At 40.4% G+C, this 23565-nt stretch overlaps 1 long non-coding RNA gene across 1 annotated transcript in view; it reads left to right on the plus strand.

Moving 5' to 3' along the window:
* The window catches only part of LOC103170633, an 89059-nt gene extending 70144 nt beyond the window's left edge, over window positions 1-18915 (plus strand). The window contains exons 2-4 of the long non-coding RNA XR_003759925.2: window positions 3541-3669; window positions 3775-3873; window positions 18368-18915. This is a non-coding gene — a long non-coding RNA (uncharacterized LOC103170633). The remainder of the gene's footprint in view (window positions 1-3540; window positions 3670-3774; window positions 3874-18367) is intronic.
* The last annotated feature ends 4650 nt before the right edge of the window (window positions 18916-23565 follow it).

Below are 23565 nucleotides of genomic sequence, written 5' to 3' on the forward strand. Positions count from 1 at the left end.
TAAGCCCTCCTCTTCTTCTCCCATCTGCATCACCCTGACTTGCTCCCTTCATTCATTCTCCCTCCCATCCCCACAGTATATACGTATATGTCTGTATATATCTGTAATTATTTATTTATTTTTAATGTGAGCTATAATGTCTGTCTTCCCCTCTAGATTATGAGCTCACTGTGGGCAGGGAATATGTCTGTTATTATATTGCACTCTTCCAAGCACTTAGTACAGTTCTTTACACACAGTAAGTGCTCAATAAATACGATTGAACCAATAAATGAGTCAGGTTTCTTGACTGACACACATAAGACAAGAGCATCTTTAGTCAGGAACCTTCATGGCTAATAGAATAGTCCTGACAGGCTCTTTCCTTCTTCTGGCAGTTTCCCATGCTACCACTGTGAGAGGTGGGTTGAACTTTGTGGGGGTGATGGGAGTGGTGGGGGAAGAATGGAAATTATACATATGCTACATATTATAAATGTATCCTGAACAAAAATATATTTAATAAACAGTGTGTTATGTGAGGCACCTAATGAATCAGTTGAATATGCAATTACTTCAAGGCTATAAAGATAATTTTTGCATTTTAAGTATTTACTTTGTGCTAAGCACTGTACTAAGTGCTTGAGTGAATAAAAGCTAACGAGGGCAGACACCATCCCTGTCTTTCATGGGTCTCACAATCTAATTAGGAGGAAGATATCTACTTTGGCTCCTATGGGTTATACGAAAAGCCACAATAATGTTGTTAAATCAGTGAGTGGATTAACCCAAAAATGTGTTGGCAAGCAGCTGTTACAAATTATGCTGAGATAAAGCCATAATAGATCAACAAATCCAGCCCAACAGACCAGATATTCTGCTGTTTGGTAATCTTAAAAAAAAAAAAGCGAAATTTATTGATACTGTTCTTCCCCGAAGCAGAAATCTCCCAAGAGCATATAGAGATGATAAATACATCTGTGAGTATGGTAGAGTCATTGAAACAGATGTGGAGATTGAAGCACAGCAAATTAAAGCCAATTATCATGTTGGTGACTGGGATAATTCTATAGGCTTTAGTTAAAAACCTTAAGGAAATGGGTATTTGTTTTATAGCACCCTCGATTCAAACAGTAGGACTGTTCTGGATAGCTGTTCCATAACCATATTTTTTCAAATCCAACCACAGATAATTACATGAAGATGGCTTATGCTCATTTAGTTATTGAGACAAAGAAATAGATTAATCTGAGACAAGAAACTGAGTAATGATGAAGGGTAATGATCACTGCTTTTGCTGGCAGTCCATCTAGCAAAATAACACTGGAGTCCTTGCATGATTAATGTAAGAGCTGTATCATTACAGCTGTATCACATCTGAGATTAGATGTGTGTATTTATGAGGATAAATAGGAGTACATGTCTTCAGATGCATTTATCTTAAATCTGTGTATTTAAAAGCCAAAAGCAAAATCCTTCATTCATCATTCCTACCATAATTTCAAATAATTCATTTCTATTTCTATTTTTGCTGTCAATTTAAAAATGGATTACATATAGATGCCCACCTAGAAGGACTCAATGAATCCCTGGCCTACACTAATTGATATCAATTGACATTGATTACTTATGGAGTTTATGGCAGGATTTCAAATTGACGAGTATTTTTCCATGAATTCTTTATTTGTAGAATCATTCATTGATAATTCGGATGCCATTTATTTGGTTAGAGAAAGTTAGTGCAGTTGGGTTTGCAGGTCCAAACTCCTCAGCTTCCAACCCAGACCCTCCATTTCCCCTGACTTCCCCATTGCAATTGAAATCATCACCTTCCTCCCTGTCTTAGCCTTACCTCTTACTCACCACTCTCATTCAACCTGATGTATTCAGTCAGTCATCACACCTTGTCAGTTCTATCAGGACCACATCCCTAGAATCTGCCCTTTCTTCCCCATCTAAACTACCACTATTCTGGTCCAAATACTTCTCATATCCCACCTCAAAAACTGCATCAGCCTCCTTACTGGCCTCCCTATCTCTAACCTCTCCCTTCTCCAATTCATACAACACTCTAATACCCATATATAATTTTTCTAAAAAAAATCTGTGCACACCTCATCATTCCTCAAATACCTTCCATGGTTGCCCACTCTCCACATCAAACAGAAACCCCTTAACAATGGCTTTAAGACATTCAATCAGCTCTATTCCTACAATTTTCACTACTCTCTCCTTCAACCCTGGAAGCACACTTCCCTCTAACACCAGATTCTGTTAGTATCTTTACTACTACTAGGATGTGCTCTCAGATGCTAACATGAATAGAATAAAGCAGTATGCTTGGTTTTCATTTGGGAGACACGGGTTGAATGGGTTCACACACAAGCACCATGGCCTCGTGGATAGAGTACGGGCATGGGAGTCAGAAGGACCTGGGTTCTAATCCCAGATCCACCACTTGTCTGCTGTATGACCTTGGGTAAATCACTTAACTTCAGCTGCTTTACGTGTAAAATGGGGATTAAGATTGTAAACCCCATGTGGTATAGGGACTGTGTCCAATATGATTAACTGGTATCTACTCCAGTGCTTAAAATAGTGCTTGGCACATAGTAAGAGCTTAACAAATGCCATTTTTATTATTACTATTACCCACCTCACCCAGAGAACTTCGGGCTGTGAATGCTTCAATCCTAATCCTACCTGGATCCATGTCCCTAACATTTTTAGTTGTCATTACCCGTTGGTAGATCTACACTAATAGAGAGTTACTTTGCAGATTTCAAAAAGAGGGATAATGTGCTTAACTTGTGTGACCTTGGGTAAATCACTTTATTTCTCTATGCTTCCATTACCTCATCTGTAAAATGGGGATTGAGACTGTGAGCCCCACACAGGACAGGGACTGTGTCCAACCTGATTTCCTTTTATCCATCCCAGCGTTTAGTAGAGTACCTGGCACATAGTAGCACTTAACAAATATAATGATAATAATAATAATAATAATTTTACTTAAAGGAAGGGGTGAGTTAATGTACTAGAATATTATATTTTAAGGATCAATATCTCATTGTTAAAAGCAAACAGCAATATATTCTAAAATACACATTTGTCACAAACTTCGCTTTCACAAATGGCGTAATTGATGTTGAGTTGATCAATAACATTCAGAACTTTTTCATATTGATTTTTTTTGAGCAAAAATTAATTGTGGAAAACATGTGCCAAATAATTAACTCACAGTTAAGTAGCATATAATTGCATTTTCACTAATGAGATGGAATTCAGTGGAATACTGTAGCATTTAAGAAAATAGCCCTCAGATGATTAAATAGGTATAAGCACACTGCTAATTATAAGTACATACAATAAAATCTTAATAATTTGATATGGTTATGTAGATTGTTGCATTAATTTAACATTAAGTCATTGTAAAAGTCAGAGTGCCTATTAAATGCTAAGCAATTTAGCACTAACTACATTAAGCATTTATCTTTCATTTAGGGTTAAAGTTTAGAGTTATTTTAATATAAACAAATTATGTTTTGTATTTTTCTTTAGAAGACCTAATGTGATTCTAAAAACACTATCACCATTTCACAAATGGGTAAACAGATATAATTAAAGGTGAAGCTGAAGAGAGAAAAGGAATCCAGTTTGAGTAAGGCCTTTATAACTTTCCCCAAACAGGTGAATATATATTCATCCACATGTATATGAGTTGTTTGAGATTATGATTCATTGAGTCTTCTTATCATCTATTTTGACGTTCTGTCTTGTTTGTGCCCCTTTCAGTTGACCATGAAGCAGCTGCTGGGATAGCCTGTTTTATCCATTCTTCTCCAATATTCCTCCTATTGGGGCTACACTTTTAGGAGCCTTGCTTCAAATCTGGTGAGTTCAATATGTTCCAGATCTTCATGGTTGTTTACCTTGTCCCGCCACATGATATTAAGCTGATTTTGCAATCAGTCACTCAATAAATCAATGATATTTGAGTGGGGAATGTGTCTTCCAACTCAGTTGTACTCTCCCTAGCACTTAGTGTAGTGTTCTGCATATAGTTAAGTGCTCTATAAATATTATAGATGATGATGGTGAAGAGCACTGTACTAAGCACTTGAAAGAAAACAATGAATAAACATGCTCTATTCCCTCAAAGAGCTTACAGTCTAGCTCAGTAGATTGAACAAGTGAAACTGCTCTAGAAGCTGGATATGTCTGTTTTTGTATGCCTAGGTCTTGCACCCTTATAGAAGAATTCATTGACCAGCTTGGTAAAAAATGTCCCACAGTTCTACTTTTTGTCACCACCCTGTACACTGAATTAGTCCAAGTTTAGTCCAAATTAAAGAAGGTTTACTGTAGTTGCACAGTGCACATGCATACAGAATTATCCACATGAAAATGTCCACCTTTTTATTTTACTTTAGTGTATGAGAACGTATTATAAAGAAGCATTTCTTTTCTACCAATTCACTTTAGACAAGATTAAAACTGAAACTTCTCTGATCATACTTGTTCATTCCAGCACCCTCTGTGGATGTTCATCTTTTAAAGTGGGTGGACTAAACTCCCAACTTTTTCAAATGAGCTCATTTAGAATTGGAAAACACAAAAACCCAGATGTTATATTTCAGAGCACTGCCCTTCCATTAGACACTGAGTTTCCCTAAGGGAAAGGTGGAGTGATCCAGTGGGCATTTCCATTTTTAATTTCTGGGATGTGAAAATAAAATTTTAAACACAAGGGTTTGGCTCTGTTTTTCAGAGCCAAGTTCTCAGGAGACAGGTTGACCTAGAGGAAAGAACAGTGAGACTGGAAGTCAGGGAAAGAGTGTGGCCTAATAGAAAAAGCACGGGCCTGAGAGTCAGAGGTCATGGTTTCTAATCCCATCTCTGCCACATGTCTGCTGTGTGACCATGGGCAAGCCACTTAACTTCTCTGTGCTTCAGTCACCTCATCTGTAAAATGAGGATTAAGACTGTGAGTCCCATGTGGGACAACCTGATATCCTTGTATCTACCCCAGTGCTTACAACAGTGCTTGGCACATAGTAAGCGCTTAACAAATACCATTATCATCATCATCATCATCATCATCATCATCATCATCATCATCACACTGGGCAAGTCACTTCACTTCTCTGGGCCTCAGTTACCTCAACTGTAAAATGGGGAATAAGACTGTGTGCTCCATGTGGGACAGGGACTCTGTCTGACACAACTACCTTGTATTTACTCCAGGGCTTAAAACAGTGCTTGGCACATAGTAAGTGTTTAACAAATACAACAATTATTATCATTTTTATTAATAATAATAATAATGTTGGTATTTGTTAAGCGTTTACTATGTGCCGAGCACTGTTCTAAGCACTGGGGTAGACACAGGGGAATCAGGTTGTCCCACGTGGGTCTCACAGTCTTAATCCCCATTTTACAGACGAGGGAACTGAGGCACAGAGAAGTTAAGTGGCTTGCCCACAGTCACACAGCTGACAAGTGGCAGAGCTGGGATTCGAACTCATGAGCCCTGACTCCAAAGCCCGTGCTCTTTCCACTGAACCACGCTGCTTCTCCTATTATTATTATTATTATTATTATTAATAAGAGACACTCCAGTTGCAGTACCAGGCTGACAATGGCTGGCCATGTGACATTGAACAACTCGTTTAAACTCTCTTTCTATGAGTCATTCTCCCTTCTTAGATTATGAGTTCTGTAAGGAACAGGGATTGGGTCCAATCTAGCAATCTTATATCTTTTCAGTAATTTAGCATATGAAAAAGGCTCAATAAACACCACAGTGATTATGTTCTTGAAGGGTATGTGTGTGGTGGCGTAACAGTATAGTTATATAATTCACAATGTCTCAAAATTTCATGTTTTTGACAAGAACAAAACTAAAGCCAGTGGTTAGACATTCATCCATATATCTTCTTACGCAAGTCTTACTTAATATTCCTCATACATTCACTTTTTCCAAAGTATAATATGGCACTTAGAGGAGAATCACCAAAAATGTGATGGAATTAAAAGTGTGTATATGTCACATATTCTCTGTCTCTCTATGGATCTCTGCTTTTTCTATGTCTCTCTCAATATACATATATATTTTTATATAAGATTTTTATTGTTAGGATACATCATACAATACGGAGATGTAGAGTTATATGCCTTAATGACATTCCTTTGTTTTGGGTCATGAAATTTTACTGCTAAAGAGTGAAACAAAAGCAGGATGGAGAAGGTGGAGAAAAATGCACACTCTGCTTATCTACTGAACCTGTCACTATTGGGTAATATACTTTATTTCCTCCAAAAGCAACCTGTCAAACCTATCAAAAACAAGAGAAGCAATATTTTTTCCAATACAGCACTAGACACAAAAGGCAAGCAAACATCAATCTTTTTCAAATATTGTGAGTTAACCATTATCTATTGGCTGTAGAGTCATTTTCTCAATTAACTTGGTAAAGTCAACTCAGCTAGAGAAAACCACTTCCAACACAAGAATTAAGTTATAGGATAATTAACAATGTCATGCTACTCACCATTATGTCATAGGCAACATAGAGTATGGTTAGCATGCATAAGTAACGCTGTTTTACTCCATAGAGCATCGTACTTTGAGAAATGTATTATATCAAGGAAGATCAAAGGACATATATGCTATATGTGTTGAAACTCAATAAATATTATTGATTGATTGTTAAGTCAAGCTAACTTGCTACTTTCATCATTTTCTTTTTCCACAATGATCTTTTGATGTGATGGGAAGCAGTGTGGCTCAGTGGAAAGAGCACGGACTTGGCAGTCAGCGGTTATGCGTTCGAATTCCGCTCTGCCACTTGGCAGCTGTGTGACTATGGACAAGTCACTTAACTTTTCGGTGCCTCAGTTACCTCATCTGTAAAATGGGGATTAAGACTGTGAACCTCATGTGGGACAATCTGATTACCCCAAATCTGCCCCAGAGCTTACAACAGAGCTCTGCACATAGTAAGTGCTTAACAAATACCATCATTATTATGTGAGTCCAGCAAGATAGTAGGTATAGTATTTAAGGCTTGCCACATGCAGAGTGCTGTACTGAATGCAGGGAGAGAATATATAGGTGGGAATTAGGCTTCCAGGGGTATTATGTCAGGATTGCCCTCTTTCATTCATTCATTCTATAGTACTTGGCCCAATCTCTCAGCAACGAGGAGAGCAGAGAGAGAGAGGAGAGAGGGGACATGTGAGCAGAGTGATGAGAATGTTGGATTAAAGTCACCACAATGTTCTGTGATGTCTGTTCTGGTGTTGGCAGGGATTGTCTCTCTTTATTTCTGAATTTTACTTCCAAGCACTTAATACAGTGCTCTGCACAGAGTAAGCCCTCAAGAAGGGAAGCAGCTTGGCTCAGTGGAAAGAGCCTGGGCTTGGGAGTCAGAGGTCATGGGTTCAAATCCCAGCTCAGCCACTTGTCAGCTGGGTGACTTTGGACAAGTCACTTAACTTCTCTGGGCCTCAGTTACCCCATCTGTAAAATGAGGATTAAGACTGTGAGCCCCATGTGGGACAACCTGATGACCTTGTATCTACCCCAGTGCTAAGAACAGTGCTTTGCACTTAGTAAGCGCTTAACAAATGCCATCATTATTATTATTAAATATGAATGAATGAATGAATAAAACTCCTGGATGAGATAGGACCTAAACCATGCATAAATTGAGCAGGCTTCTGTCCAGACATGGCCATTCCAGTAATTACAGTGAGCAAAAGCAGCTCAGGTTAATGTAAGACCTTCTAGGATGGCCCAAATGCTTGGACGTCTCAGTCCTTCTAAAATGGACTTGTTAGTCAACCTACTCTTGACCTCTAGTCAACCTACTCTTGACCTCTTCTGGATATCTAAAAGGAGGGTTTTATTCCTCACATACCTCAGTTCATTGAACTCCCAGTGTATAATCCCCTAAAGGTTTGTTCCTCTTAGTTCCCCTTCAGTCTTGTGATCATCTACCACCTCTTCTTCCTAGATTATAGATCGTGAGTTAGCTCCAGGTGAGATAGGGATATCTTTGATGAAATTGTCTTGTAGCTATCCAAACAGCACAGTGTATATAATGCATAGCTCATTCTCACTGTGACTTTACTGTGGGTTCTCAGCCCTAAATCCCTGTCAAAATAGCCTCTGGCAAGCAAACATCAATTTCTAAAATCCACAATTCTGTTCTACAAATCCAGGTTTGGGGATGTTCTGCTCAGTACTCCCCCAATCCCTGCATCCTTATGGCTGCCAGCACCCTTTGATTGAATCCCAGTCATCTCCCTGAAGGCAAAGGGGTCCTCAAAGTTGAGCCTACCACACTCCTTCAGGGACTGACTGCAGGATCCCACATAGCAAATGCTTCCTCTCCATCCCGTGGCTTCCCAGATCTCTACTTCCCCTTGCCTTCAAGAGCTTCACCTCCAGCTCCCACCACATGCAGACACTAAGGTCTGACATCACAACAGTGTTTGATGGTTTCTCGACAGTGAAAACAATTCTGGTTTCAACTGCCTTTCCTTAATTGGAAAACTTCTTCCCCAAGAACCCTCTTCTTTCTTGGTGTCCCAGGTCCTCGTCTCACCTTCACCAAGTTTCTTAGAGACTTTTGTGCCCATCAAAGACAGGTGCCTTGCTCCTCTGGAGTCTGAATTATGGACCCTGGCCCACCAGTGTATCCTAACCCTAACCCGGGTTCATCTCTGAACTCTCCTTATTGCCCTGTATCTGTCCAGAGTCACAGCACAAGCTTCCTCTGGGTCCTATTCTCCTTTGTCCACGGCTGACAACTTCCTGCCTCCAAATTGGCCAAGGATCTCCCTCTTCTCAATCTACCTGACCCCTCTACTTCCTGTCTATTTCTTCTCTCTGATTAGCTCAGCTTAATATTTACACCACTCCAGGAGGGATAGTGTAAATCATGGAGTGATTCTTCTGGCTTCACCCTCCTATTAAGTGTGGGGGCTAGTGGAACTGGTTACCTCAGTGATTAAATCCTAGAACTAATAACCAGATTCTACATCCAAGTTGCAGGAGAGTTTTGCTTAACCTAGGTTACGCCATACCCCTTAGGGGAAACTTCAACAAGTCCTGTACACTGCCTAGTGGATAGAGCATGGGCCTGGGAGTCAGAAGGATACGGGTTCTAATCCCAGCTTTGCCACTGGTCTGCTGGTGACCTTGGGCAAGTCACTAAATTTATCCATGCTTCAGTTACCTCATCTGTCAAATGGGGATTAAGACTGTGAGTCTTATGTGGGACAGGGACTGTGTCCAATCTGATTATTATTGCATAATAATAAGGATAATTAGTGCAAAGAGCCTGGGTGTGGGAGTCAAAGGTCGTGGGTTCTAATTCCGGCTCTGCCACTTTTCAACTATGTGACTTTGGGCAAATCACTTTACTTCTCTGAGTCTCAGTTATCTAATCTGTAAAATGGGGATTAAGACTGTGAGCCCCATGTGGGACAACCTGTTTATCTTATATCTACCCCAGTGCTTAGAAAAGTACTTGGCACATAGTAAGTGCTTAACACATACTATTATCATTATTATTTATCCCTCCCTTCTAGACTGTGAGCCCGTTGTTGGGTAGGGATTCTTTGTTGCCAAATTGAACTTTCCAACCACTTAGTACAGTGCTCTGCACATAGTAAGTGCTCAATAAATTCAATTGAATTAATGAATGAGTAATAATTTGTATCTATCCCAGCACTTAGAGCAGTGCTTGACACATGGTAAGCTCTTTACAAAAACCATTATTATTATTATTATTATTAGTATTATGCTTGTTGTGGGCGGGGGATGTGGCTGTTTCATTGTTATTGTGTACTCTCCCAAGCACTTAGTACAGTGCTCTGCACAGAGTAACTGCTAATTAGATGAGACTGACTGATTTTGACAGGAAATAACCCACCCCTGTGTTCAAAATGCAGGGGACGCCAGATCCACTGAGTTCCCTCATTCTGCCTGATGGCCTGATGAAATGATTTCTTAGGGGCCCTTGTGTCACTGGGAATTGGGGCTTAAAATTCCCCAAATCTCAACTTCCACCCAAACAATGGAACCTAACACCAAATATCTAGTTGTCACAATAAACCCTACTACATGAAGAGAAAAAAAGAAGACTTTTCTAGGAACATGATTCCAGGACAATGGGAAGTGTTGAAAGAAAGAATAAAAGTGGAAAAATGATAAAATCATTAAAGAATAAAATAGAGACCACTTTGGTTCTTAATATTCCATAACAGCAGGATATTCCACATAAAATCCTGACACAACTAGAACAATCTAAACAGAGTCAGCTAAACCCAGTCGCCAAACAGCCTTTGTTAGTCATTTTCAAAGCAATCTCTAAATGACAACAGATGTCCCATAATATTTTTCCTACAAAGTCCCTTTTAATGATACCCATAAGAGAAAGGGAGGGAGTTTATGAAGACTATTAATTCTAGCTATCGTAAAGGGAAGAAATAAGGCATTAAACATTTGGAATGACAATTTCCTCTGTCTTCTGCCTTCATTTCTCCTCGAATGTTTGATAACACAGTTTCATTGTAGTTCCTTCAAAATAATAAACAGAATTAGTATGAGAAAAATAACAAAAAGCACCTCACATTTTAGAGGGACAATATCTTATGAATTGAACTATGTTATATAAGAGCATAGAGTGTTTTGTACAATAAGAAAAGTTGAGATTGGATATGAAGATGAATCTCTTCACAGCAAAAGTTGTTTCAGCCCTTTTCAACCTATCCTTATTACCATGTTTGAGCATAACCCCAGAGATGTTCAAGACACCCTGGGCACATAACTGAACATCTGCTGGATGTAATGCACTATAGTAAGTAATTGGGAAGTACAGAACAAGCAAGTGACAGATTTCCTGCCCACAAGGAGTTTACTCTTTCACTAGGGAGAGAATAATCTGAGTTATTATCCTTACTATTATGCAATAATAATACTTCTTATAATTCTTACTATTATGCAGTAATACTACTTATTATCCTTACTATTATGCAAAAGTAATACTCATTATTATCATTGTGGTATTCATTCAATGACTACTATATGCCAAGCACTGTACAAAGTACTGGGCTAGATACAAGATAATCAAGTCAGTCAGAAGTCTGAATATTCTTTCAAATTCACTGAGCAAATCTTTCAGCTCATCAAACTGTGAGTATCATCATAAATCTTTGAGTGAGTCTTTCAGGAACTGCTATAAACAGATCAACTGATCAGTCAATCCATGATTTATTGAGTGCTTACTGTGTGCTGGGCACTATATTAAGCTCTTGCGAAAGTACAAGTACAGTACAGGAAAGTAAAGTTGGTAGATGTTTCCTCAACTGTGAAATGGAGATTCAAGATCTGCTTACTCTCTTACTTAGAGCAAGAGCCTGGGCGTCAGAAGGACCTGGGTGTGGCTATGCCACTTGTCTGCTGGGTGACTTTTAGCAAGTCACTTCACTTATCTGAGCCTTGGTTCCCTCATCTGTAAAATGGGGATTGAGACTGTGAGCCCCTTGTGGGACAGAGACTGTGTACGACCTGATTGGTGTGGATCTATCTCTAGCAAGTGCTTAACAAAAACCACTATTATTATTGTTATTATTATTATTATTATTATTATTATTATATGATCCCAGTCCACTAGGAGTTTATAGCTTGACTGTGCTCTCGAGATACAGTCAAAAGAAGACATGCAAATGACTAGGTTTTTTTTTTCAATGGAATTTAAGTTCATTCAATAGTATTTATTGTTGTATTTATTGTAGTATTTAAGTTAAGTGCTTACCATGTGTCAGGTACTGTACTAAGCGGTGGGATAGCTATGAGTTTATCAGGTTGGAAACAGTCCTTGTCCCACCTCTGGCTTATAGTCTTAATGCCCACTAGGGTATAAATTCTCTAAAGGTGGAGAAAGTCTGCTAATTCTGTTGTATTGTACTCTCCCACATGCTTATTACAGTGCTCTGAACATAGGAAGCACTCAATAAATATGATTGATTACAGATGAGGTAACAAAGGCACAGAGAAGTTAAGTGGCTTGCCCAAGGTCACACAGTGGACAAGTGGTGTAAGTGGAATTAGAACCCAGATCCTTTTTTGTAGAATCAGCACTACTGACTGGCAAGGAGGCTGAAAAAAAAAAACCCACTGAATTTTACATTCTAAGCTCAGGAAACACTATATGGAACCAAACATTTTTATATGAACATGGGATTACAGCTTTCTCAGAATTCTGATTCTTAAGTAGGGTGATATCAATCAATCAGTTATATTTGTTGAACATTTACTATGAGCAGAACACTATACTAAGTGCTTGGGAGAGTATAATTTAACTGAGTTGGTAGGTACATTCCCTGCTTACAGTCTGCAAGTGTTATCCAGTGAAAACAGATCATAATACAAAACAATGCAATCAGAAATTGCATCTCATCAAGGAGGCCTTTCCTTATTGCATTCCCAGATCACAGCCTTCTTCTTCCTCAATACACCTGCATTAATCACACACTTATAAACCCCTAGCCTTTTGGCATATATTAAGTGACATTCCCTACTTTTAAACCTCAGACTCATCTAAATCACCATTGTTTTTTCCTCTTCGTCTTTCTGTAAATCATTTCAGTCTTTTGAGGGCAGGATTGTGTCTTCTAACTCTGTTTTATGCTCCTAAGCAGTTAGTAGAGGGCTCTATGACCAGTAGGTATTCAATAAATTACTCTGATTGTTTATTGAGACCATTGCAGCAACCAATCACTTTGGTTGTTTCAGAAGCAGTATGGCCTAGTGGGAAGAGCAGTGTAGCTCAGTGGAAAGAGCATGGGCTTGGGAGTCAGAGGTCATGGGTTCAAATCCCAGCTCAGCCGCTTGTCAGCTGTGTGACTTTGGGCAAGTCACTTAACTTCTCTGGGCCTCAGTTACCTCATCTGTAAAATGGGGATTGAGACTGTGAGCCCCACATGGGACAACCTGATCACCTTGTATCCTCCCCAGTGCTTAAAACAGTGCTTGGCACATAGTAAGCGCTTAACAAATGCCAAGATTATTATTATTAAGAGCATGGATGTGGGAATCAGAGGACCTGGGTTGTATACTGGCTCTGCCCCTTGTCTGCTGTGTCTTTGGGAAAGTCACTAAATTACTCCATGCCTCGGTTCTCTCATCTGCAAAATGGGGATTTAATACCTGTTCTCCCTCCTGTTAAGAATGTGATCCCCATGTGGGACTTGATTGTCATGCATCTATCCCAGCACTTAGTACAGGGCTTGACACATAAGCACTTAACAAAAACCATTATTATTATTATTATGTAATTGGAAGAGGGGTTCTAGCAAAAACAAATATTGAAAACCATGATATTAAAAGGTAGATTTGAAAAGAGATGCAGGTGCTGCATCATTTGGAGTAATAAAAAATAATAATACAGATTTATTAGGTGTTTAAAATGCACCTTGGACATACCCATCACAAAGCAGCCAGCCACCCTGCCTTCCTGAGAATGAGGACCTGCTCTCCTCCTTACCACTGATGACATTCCATCCTATCCTGCCTTCTACCACCCCAGTAGGAAAGGGATATACCCACAGCAGAAGGCCTTCACAAAAGTCCAGGAAGCCTAGTGGCTCTCTGTTGTGGTTGCTACTGGTGTCAGGTTTGTCCAGAACTCTGAGCCTCATGAAACTTGAAATCCTGCTCAGTAAGCCACTGCACTCTACTGATTTTGTTTTTATATGTGTACTTGTCTGTGTTGGATTTGAATGTTTATTCATTCCTGATGTGTCTGTCTCGAGTCTCTTTTCCACACTTTGGCTCTTAGATTGTGAAATCCCTGAGGGACAGAGACCATGTCTAATTCCCATCTTTGTATTTTCTTCCAGCACTTAATACAGTGCTCTGAATCTAGTGGATGTTTAATAAATATTATTATTACTACTACTACTGATATTTAGAGAAGCAGCGTGGCTCAGTGGAAAGAGCACGGGCTTGGGAGTCAGAGGTCATGGGTTCAAATCCCAGCTCAGCCGCTTGTCAACTGTGTGACTTTGGACAGATCACTTCTCTTTGCCTCAGTTACCTCATCTGTAAAATGGGCATGAAGACTGTGAGCACCATGTGGAACAACCTGATCACCTTGTAACCTCCCCAGTGCTTAGAACAGTGCTTTGCACGTAGTAAGTGCTTAACAAATGCCAACATTATCATTATTATTAATATTTCCTCTATAACTACTATTACTACTACTAACTACTACTACTACCACTAACTAAGTGATGTACTGAGCATTGGAGTAGACACGTGATAATCAAATAGGACTCAGGTTTTGTCCTACATGCAGTTAAGAGTTTAACTCGGGGAGAGAACAGGTATTATATCTCCATTTTGCAGACAAGAACACGACGGCACTCAGTACCTGGGTTTTAATCCTGGCTCCACCACTTCTCTGCTGTGTGATCTTGGACAAGTCACTTAACTTCTTTGTGCATTAGTTTTCACAACCATAAAATGGGGATTAAGACTGGGAGCCTATGTGAGATAGGGACTATGTCCAACCTGATTATCATGTATCTACCCCAGAGCTTAGTACCCTGCCAGGCATCTAGTAATCACTTTAAAAATTACTACTATTAATATAATTATTTGTCAAGGTCACACAGAGGAAAGTGGTGAACTAGGTTTAGAACCCAGGAGTCCTGACTTCCAGTCAAATAATGGAGAAGAGAGTGATGATCTCTCATCAGCCTTTTCAGTCACACTTGCATATATAGATAACGTTGGTATTTGTTAAGCGCTTAATATGTGCAGAGCACTGTTCTAAGTGCTGGGGAGGATACAAGGTGGTCAGGTTGTCCCACATGGAGCTCACAGTCTTAATCCCCATGTTACAGATGAGGTAACTGAGGCACAGAGAAGTTAAGTGACTTGCCCACAGTCACCCAGCTGACAAGTGGCAGAGCCAGGATTCGAAACCATGACCTCTGACTTCCAAGCCCGGGCTCTTTCCACTGAGCCACGCTGCTTCTCTGATAGGGTCTCACCGTTAACAGCATCATTTTTGCTCACACACACACACACACACACACACTCTGTATTATCTTCAACCATTTGTTCCTCAAGAGAATTGCTTCCAGGAAGAATATTGTTCTGTGCTGGAAGCTGCTCCAAGCCTAGTACAATGCTTTTCTTTATATCAACTGTATTATTCACATGCATAATTTTTGAGGTCTTTCATTTGCATTTTCTGCTCAATGGTCTCAATTTCCAAGGCACAAGTAGTAGGAGCATCTATCTAAGCTATGGAGTCTCCTTGGAAATGATTACTAATGCTACTGCCTCCCCTCCCAATTTTGATTCATACAACAAAGGAGTTGAAGTGGAACTTTTATTAACTGAAACAAACTGTACCTTATTTCACTATCCCCAGAGGGCTTTCCTTCTGGAAGCCTTTTGGGTACCTGATTATATTTCAGTTTCCCTCCCCCTAAAAGGATGTCAGAGGCTCTTACATCAACTAAGTTATCTTTTCCTGGAAGAGGGTCATGGTGCTCCATCCTCTCTGACTCTGATTTGAAGATGGTGATGACAATAGAATCTTCCATCCAGCATGAAGAATGAGCTTCAGTCATGAGATTCTTGGAGCAAGAACCTGTGTGTTGGGATTTATTGTAGTGCTAGTGGTTAATATAGCATGACTCTTCCCCTGAGCTTGCTTCATGCCTTTTGAAATGCAACATGGCCTAGTTATTGAGCATAGGCCTGAGAGTCAGAAGGACCTGGGCAATAATAGCTGCTCTACCACTTGTCTGTTGTGTGACCATGGGCAAGCCACTTCACTTCTCTGTGCCTCAGTTTCCTCATCTGTAAAATTGGGAAGACTATAATAAGCCCTAGGTGGGACAAGGATTGTGTCTAACCCAATTAGCTTTTATCTACCCCAGAGTTTAGTACAGTACTTGCAACAGAGTAAGCAGAGCACCATACTAGGCAGTTGGGAGAGCACAGTATGACAGAATCAGTAGACATGTTCCATCCCCACACGGAGCTTACAGAAAGGCCATCCATGCCCTGTTTACCCACTGCTCACCCAAGTCAGTGTTGAGGCCCAGTTATTTTCCCTAAGTCCTAAGTCAGTCAATCAGTCAGTCATATTTATTGAGTGCTTACTTGTGTGCAGAGCACTGTCCTAAGTGCTTGGGAAAATACAATATTCTAACAATAGAACAGATGCATTCCCTGCCCACAGTGAATTTACAGCCTAGAAGGAGAGACATATCTGAAATTTATTTCAGATATGTTCATGAGTTCTGTGGGGCTGGGAGGGGGAATAAATAAAGGGAACAATCAAGGTGACAGAAAAGGAAGTGGCAGAAGAGGAAATGAGGGCTTAGTCAAGAAAGACCTCTTGTAGGACATGTGTCTTCAATAAGACTTTGAAGCAGGGGAGATTAATTGACTTTCGGTTATGAGAAGGGAGGGCATTCTAGGCCAGAAGCGGGGTGTGGGTGAGAGGTCAGCATCTTAAAACTTTTTAAACCTTGAGACTTTCTGCTTCCATGTGATCCTGGAGCCTTAAACTCTAGCATCGTGGACAATTTGGTCACTTTCCTAAGTCTACTCTTTGCTTAAGATTAAGACTTTTGGAAAGAGGATTGTCTGAAAATACCCTGAAGGCAGTTCAAAGGATACTTTTTTATCCAGGATTAGGAAATATGAACCTCATTTCTAGACTGTGAGCCCACTGTGGGCAGGGATTGTCTCTACTGGTTGCCAAATTCTACTTTCCAAGTGTTTACGACAGTTTTCTGCACAAAGTATGCGCTCAACAGATGTGATTGAATTGAATGAATGCATTTATATGCTATTTAACAATCAACCAATCATTCAATGGCATTTATTGAGTGATTACTGTGGGCAGATTCCTACATTAAGCACTTGGGAGAGAATAAGATGGTAGAGTTGGTAGACATGATCCTTGCCCTCAGGAAGCTTATAGTTTAGAGTGGAAGCATCAAATCTTTACTTGTCTTGAAATTTGTAAATCCTAATTGACTTAATTTGCCTTTATGTAAGTTAGATGTCAATGAGTTGGGCGATAGCAAAGGTATCTTAAGTGTGTGGTACAATGAATAAGATCACCTGTGAGTCTTTATCATTCAGAAGGAAGTTTGATTCCACGGAGGTTATCTCCTTGGCTCAGAAATCAGGATAAGAAAGGAAGAATCTGTCTCTTCATGAAGTGGTTATAATTAATTAATTAATGGTGGTATTTGTTAAGCACTTACTATGTGCAAAGCACTGTTCTAAGCGCTGGGGGGATACAAGGTGATCAAGTTGTCCCACGTGGGGCTCACAGTTTTAGTCCCCATTTTACAGATGAGGTACCTGAGGCACAGAGAAGTTAAGTGACTTGCCCAAAGTCACCCTGCTGGCAAGCGGCAGAGCTGGGATTCTAACTCATGACCTCTGACTCCCAAGTCTGGGTTCTTTCCACTGAGCTGTGCTGCTTCTTTAGGCCTTCTCTATAAGGCCTTGCGAGACAAATTAATATGGCTTATCAATTTATCTGCCATTAACCCAGCTCATGATTCAAGGGACAACTTGGTCCCATCATGCACGGAGATGTCCCGAAGGCACCATATCTCAGTTTCTCCAGTTTCTCTGTTGCCACTTTGGAATACTGGACTAGGTGGACCACTGGTCTAAGTGATGTTATTTCTTATGACCTTACATTCTTAGATGTGGTGTCTGAAACACTGCAGTATTATGTTACATCTTAAAAAATTTTAACATTCTGTCATCTATCACCTAGTTCTCTATCCACCTATTTATATAGTCACTACCTGTATTTGTTGCTAGGAAAATGTACTTGCCCTGTGGAGAGGCCCAGCCTGGTGGTCTCCCATAAAACCCCACCAGGTTTAGATGTTAGTGGTTTTAGTGGACTTGTGAGGGAGATGCACTTCCTATTCATCCCAGCCACAACCCCACAGCACTTATGTACACTATGTACACTTTACACTATCTATTACAAGTTACTTATTCATATTAATATCTGTCTCCCCCTCTAGACTGTAAACTCAAAATGGACAGGGAACATGACTCCTATTGTGAGCAAGAGTGACTCCATCTTGTAATGCAGAAGCCATTTCCTAAGAGACTATTCTTTGACCCCTTGAGCAACAAGATCCGACACAGTAATCAATCAATAAATATGATTGATTGACTGATTGACTGACTCAGGACTTAGAGAAAATAACTGGCCCTCAATATTGACTTGGGAGAGCAGTGGGTAAACAGAGCATGGATGACCTTTCTGTAATTATTTTGTCATTTGACTTACTGTCATTGGAGGAAAACATGAATTATCTCACTGAGAAGTTTGAGGAGAGCCTGAATTGCTGAGAAGAAACTGAATTTTCTAGCTAAGAAGTTTAAGAAGAACCTGAATTGCTGAGGAGAAACTGAATAATCTTTCTGAGAAGTCTGTGAAAAGCCTGAATTACTGGGGAGGAATGGAATTGTTTTGCAGTGGAATTTGAGGAGAAGTTAAATTGTCCTGCTGAGAAGAAGAAAGATGCCAGACTGGGGATAAACCTGTGGGGTAAGAGCTTCATCAAATAATGAGTGGAAGACAGCAGGACCCCCGCTGCACCTCTCTTTCTCTCCTCCCACTTCTCCCAAAACAAATGATAAAAGGGGGAAAGAACAGGTCCCGTGGGCCATGGCAAAACCATCTAAGACATGCACTGAGACCCTTACTGTGACTGTGAACAAACCACCTGAGTTGAATCAGGACATCATGCTGCAGGCAGCCGGACTTCTTGAACTCCTCCGACATGGGACTATCTGCATGACTTTGCGGTAAACCACTTATACTTGTCATAATTTATGCATGTAAGTGTGTGTGTGTCTATGCATCTATCCCCTGGTTTTAGGAGCTTAACTATGAAATAAAGCTTTCTGCTTTACACATTGGTGGCTTGGTTTCACTTTAAACTAGTCACTCAGCACCTGATACTAAGGGGAGTCAAATCTCTGGTGTTGGGCTCATAAACTGAGCACCAGCAATTAAAGCGGAGACAATTTTCCGGTGCTGGCAGCATGATGACTGCTAATTCTGTTGTACTGTAATCTCCCAAGGGCTTAGTAAGTGCTCAATAAATACCACTGATTGACTGATTGATTGGATGCTCTCAGGTGGCCTACAAGATGCCTGTCAACAAGGTGTGTATAATATTCCTTTGGGTCTGTGTTTCTTTTTGTTGTTTGTTTTTATTAGGTATTTGTTAACTGCTGGGGTAGATACAAGTTAATCATGTCAGACACAGTCCCTGCCCCAAATGGGGCTCACAGTCCGAGAAGGCGGGAGAATAGGTATTGAATCCATATTATAGTTGAGGAAACTGTGTAAGAGAAACATCCTACTCACATTCAAAGGCTTCAGCATACAGCAGATGTAAAAGGATGAAATCTCTCAGGGCCAGTTTTTGCCTTTTTAGGGTGTTAGATCTGTTGTAAATTCTTCTGTAGTGGCATGCCTCTGGGGTTCTGCTAAGGGATTACCAGAAGATAAAAGTCTCAACCAAGCTAAGGAGTCCCAGCTATTATTTTGCCTAATACAAAGGCATTTTTATTTTTTTGATCTCTCTCTATGGCAGTATCCTAGTGTGAAAGCTAGAACATGAAGAAGCATGGGAGGGTAAAAAGAAATTAGGTATTCTAAAGAGCAAAGAAATTAGCTATTCTAAAGAGCAGAAAGCCTTTGGAAGTCAAGTTTCACCTGTTTTAATTTATTTCAGAGGACAGCATCCTTATAAGATGTTCCTCACCAGCTCTGAAAATGGCTTCACATGCAGGTTCTGCCTCCTGCTTTCAGACTTGGATCCTAACACTGTAGATATGATGAACAGAGTGAAAATAATAATAACAATAATGATGGTGTTTGCGGAAGACCCTCTGAACAGTACATGGGGCATACACAGCAGTACCCTTTGATCCCCAAACTTTTCTTTTCATTCTCTCTTGCACTTCAAATGACCCTGCCTTGCAGAATCAAATTGTGTTGCTAGAATCCTGAATTTTGTTCAAGAATACAACATGCAGTATGCTTGCAAGGATATTATGTTTAAGTAGAGTGCAGAGTAGTCCAAAATTCATTTTTACCACAGCTGCTTTTGTTAAAGGAAACACTCTCATGCTGGCACCAAAGTGGTACCCAGTGGTAATGATTTTAGAAAAGAAAAAAATAGAGTTCCATAATTTGGGTCTTTAATTTATTCTAGGAATTAGCTCCTGGATAGAGAACCAGGTGATATTTGCCCCGTGGTGGTGATCTGATTATGCAGAAGCAGCCATTCAGATTTCATAGGATTTCCTTACCCATTTAGTTTTCATGGGAAAAAATGTAAATTGTCTGACATAGAAACTGAAGACTTTACAGGCAGCTATGTGGTTTAGAGAGTTGGAGGGGAGAATAAGGAGAAACCACAGTTTGGTGTATAAAAACACAAATGGGAATAAACAGATTCATGAAGGTGAGTGTGTGTATTTGAAGTCTTTTAAGGAATATTCAGATACACAGCAAACATTTGGTCCATATAACTATATTCTGGTTTTCTCTTCATTCATAAGCCTTCTATGGAGATTTAACTTGGATTTTTTTTTCTGCAAAGAATTTGATAGTTTTATTTTGTCAGACCAAAAATTCACACTGAACAGGCAGGGCTCAAAGATAGCTACTTACATTGGCTTCCTTGCTTTCTGTAAGCTGGGGAACTGTAAACTGAGTTTGTTCATGACATAAGCAATACAGGAAAAATCTGCTTCTAGTGAAGCCCCTGAGGGCTCATTTAACTGATCTGACTAGAGATAGACCCTTGAAATATGAAACCCCACCCACCTAGTCAGAGCCTACTTTAGATTCTGGCTGGGGGGGGGAAGCAAGTAAGAGAAATCCCCAGGTCAAAGTTCATTCATTCAACCATATTTACTAAGCACTTACTGTGTGCAGAGCACTGTACTAAGCTTTTGGAAAGTACAATACAGCAATAGAGACAATCCCTGCCCATAATGGGTTTTCAATGTACAGGGTAACCTTAACAGTCTAAGTTGAACTCTTCCCCATAGTTGCAAGTCCCTAGCTCACAAATCCCCCCATATCTTTGCACACAGTGGCTAGAGAAGAAGTAAGAGTGAGGAAGCAGGGAATGTGTTTCTTTTATTGCTGTACTGTACTTTCCCAAGCATTTAGAACAGTGCTCTGTATTCATTCAGTCAGTCAGTCATATTTATTGAGCGCTTAATGTGTGCAGAGCACTGTACTAAGCGCTTGGAAAGTACAATTCAGCAACAATGAGAGTCAATCCCTGCCCACACCGGGCTTACAGTCTAGAAGGCACAGTAAGTGCTCAATAAATATGCTTGACAGACAATCAACTGACAAAGATCATTCTCTTTAATTACCCTGTGGGAGGTTCCCGGGGTACAACTGAAGCCCAAGGAATTTCCATCGTTTCTTCAGTGATTTAAAGGACCATGGTCTCATCACCCAACATGACAGATGGAATAAGTCGGGAACCCACATACTTTATTAGTATAAAATAGTGTTCATAATACACTAAATGGAATTCATACAACTTTTTATCATATTTTCACCCTGGTTCAAAGTAAAGGGAATATGAATACTGCTTTGTGACACTGAAAATTTATTGCTGATTTAAATGTGTGCTGGTGGCCTCATCTACATTTTCTAAAATATCTCCAGCTGACTATGATATTAAAATTGGCACCTGACCACTATAGATATACTCTCTTCCCGCCAAATGGAAATTAAAAATACAAAAGCACAGATGAAGTCAATGTATTAAAAATGCTCATTTGGAGTTGCAAGGCATAACATATTTTTAGAATAATTTGGTGAATGAGTTAGATATAGCATGAAAATAGTTTGTGAAAACCTTAATATATTATTGTGCTTACATAAAGATATTGAGATTGGTATTATTGTTGTTATTATTAGTAGTAGTAGTTCCTGCAAAAGACTATTAAATTCTGGGATAGATACGATGCAGTCAAGTAGGACAAAGACCCTGTTCCCTGTTGGGCTCATAATCCATGAAAGAGGGAGAATGGATATTTTAATGACTTACAAATGTGGTAGCTGAAGTACAGAGAAGTTATGTTCATTCAATAGTATTTATTGAGTGCTTACTATGTGCAGAGCTCTGTACTAAGTCCTTGGAATATACAAATAGGTAACAGATAGAGACAGTCCCTGCCCTTTGATGGGCTTACAGTCTAACTGGGGGAGACAGACAAAAACAATAGCAATAAATAGAATCAGGGGGATGAACATCTCATTAAAACAATAGCAAATAAATAGAATCAAGGTGATGTACATCTCATTAACAAAATTAATAGGGTAATGAAAATATATGCAGTTGAGAGGATGAGCACAGTGCTGAGGGGAGGGTTAGGGAAAGGGGGAGGAGCAGAGGGAAAGGGGGGGGAAAGAGGGCTTAGCTGAGGAGAGGTGTGGGGAGGGGGAGCAGAGGGGGCAGAGGGAAAAGGGGAGCTCAGTCTGGGAAGGTCTCTTGGAGGAGGTGAGCTTTAAGTAGGGTTTTGAAGAGGGGAAGAGAATTAGTTTGGCGGAGGTGAAGAGAGAGGGCATTCCAGGACAACAGGACGATGAGGGCCAGGGGTCAACGGCGGGATAGGCAAGAACGGGGGACGGTGAGGAGGTGGGCGGCAGGGGAGCGGAGCATGCGGGGTGGGCAGTAGAAAGAGAGAAGGGAGGAGAGGTAGGAGGGGGCAAGGTGATGGAGAGCCTTGAAGACTAGAGTGAGAAGTTTTTGTTTCATGCGGAGGTTGATAGGCAGCCACTGGAGGCTTTTAGGAAGGGGAGTGACATGTCCAGAGCGTTTCTCCAGGAAGATGAGATGAGCAGCGGAGTGAAGAATAGACTGGAGCGGGAAGAGAGAGGAGGAAGGGAGATCAGAGAGAAGGCTGACACAATAATCCAGCCGGGATATTATGAGAGCCCGTAACAGTAAGATAGCCGTTTGGGTGGAGAGGAAAGGGCAGATCTTGGTGATATTATAAAGGTGATACCGGTAGGTTTTGGTGACGGATTGGATGTGTGGGGTGAATGAGAGAGCCGAGTCAATGATGACACTGAGGTTGCGGGCCTGAGAGATGGGAAGGATGGTCACACCATCCACAGTGATAGGGAAGTCAGGAAGAGGACAGGGCTCGGGAGGGAAGATGAGGAGCTCAGTTTTGGCCATGTTGAGTTTTAGGTGGCGGGCAGACATCCAGGTAGAGACGTCTTGGAGGCAGGAGGAGATACGAGCCTGAAGGGATGGGAAGAGGACAGGGGCAAGGTCACCCAGCTGGCAAGTGGAAGAGTCAGGATTAGAATTCAGGCCTTCTGATCCTTCTTGAAAACTAGTCTATCTCGCAAGGAGACTGGGAAGCCAAATTGAAAATTCTTTGGAAAAATTGAAGCGCTGCATAGAGGATTATTCTTCATAACCAAAGTTGTGGGCTGG

This window comes from Ornithorhynchus anatinus, chromosome 5 (assembly GCF_004115215.2).
Source record: "Ornithorhynchus anatinus isolate Pmale09 chromosome 5, mOrnAna1.pri.v4, whole genome shotgun sequence".
Classification (NCBI taxonomy): domain Eukaryota; kingdom Metazoa; phylum Chordata; class Mammalia; order Monotremata; family Ornithorhynchidae; genus Ornithorhynchus; species Ornithorhynchus anatinus.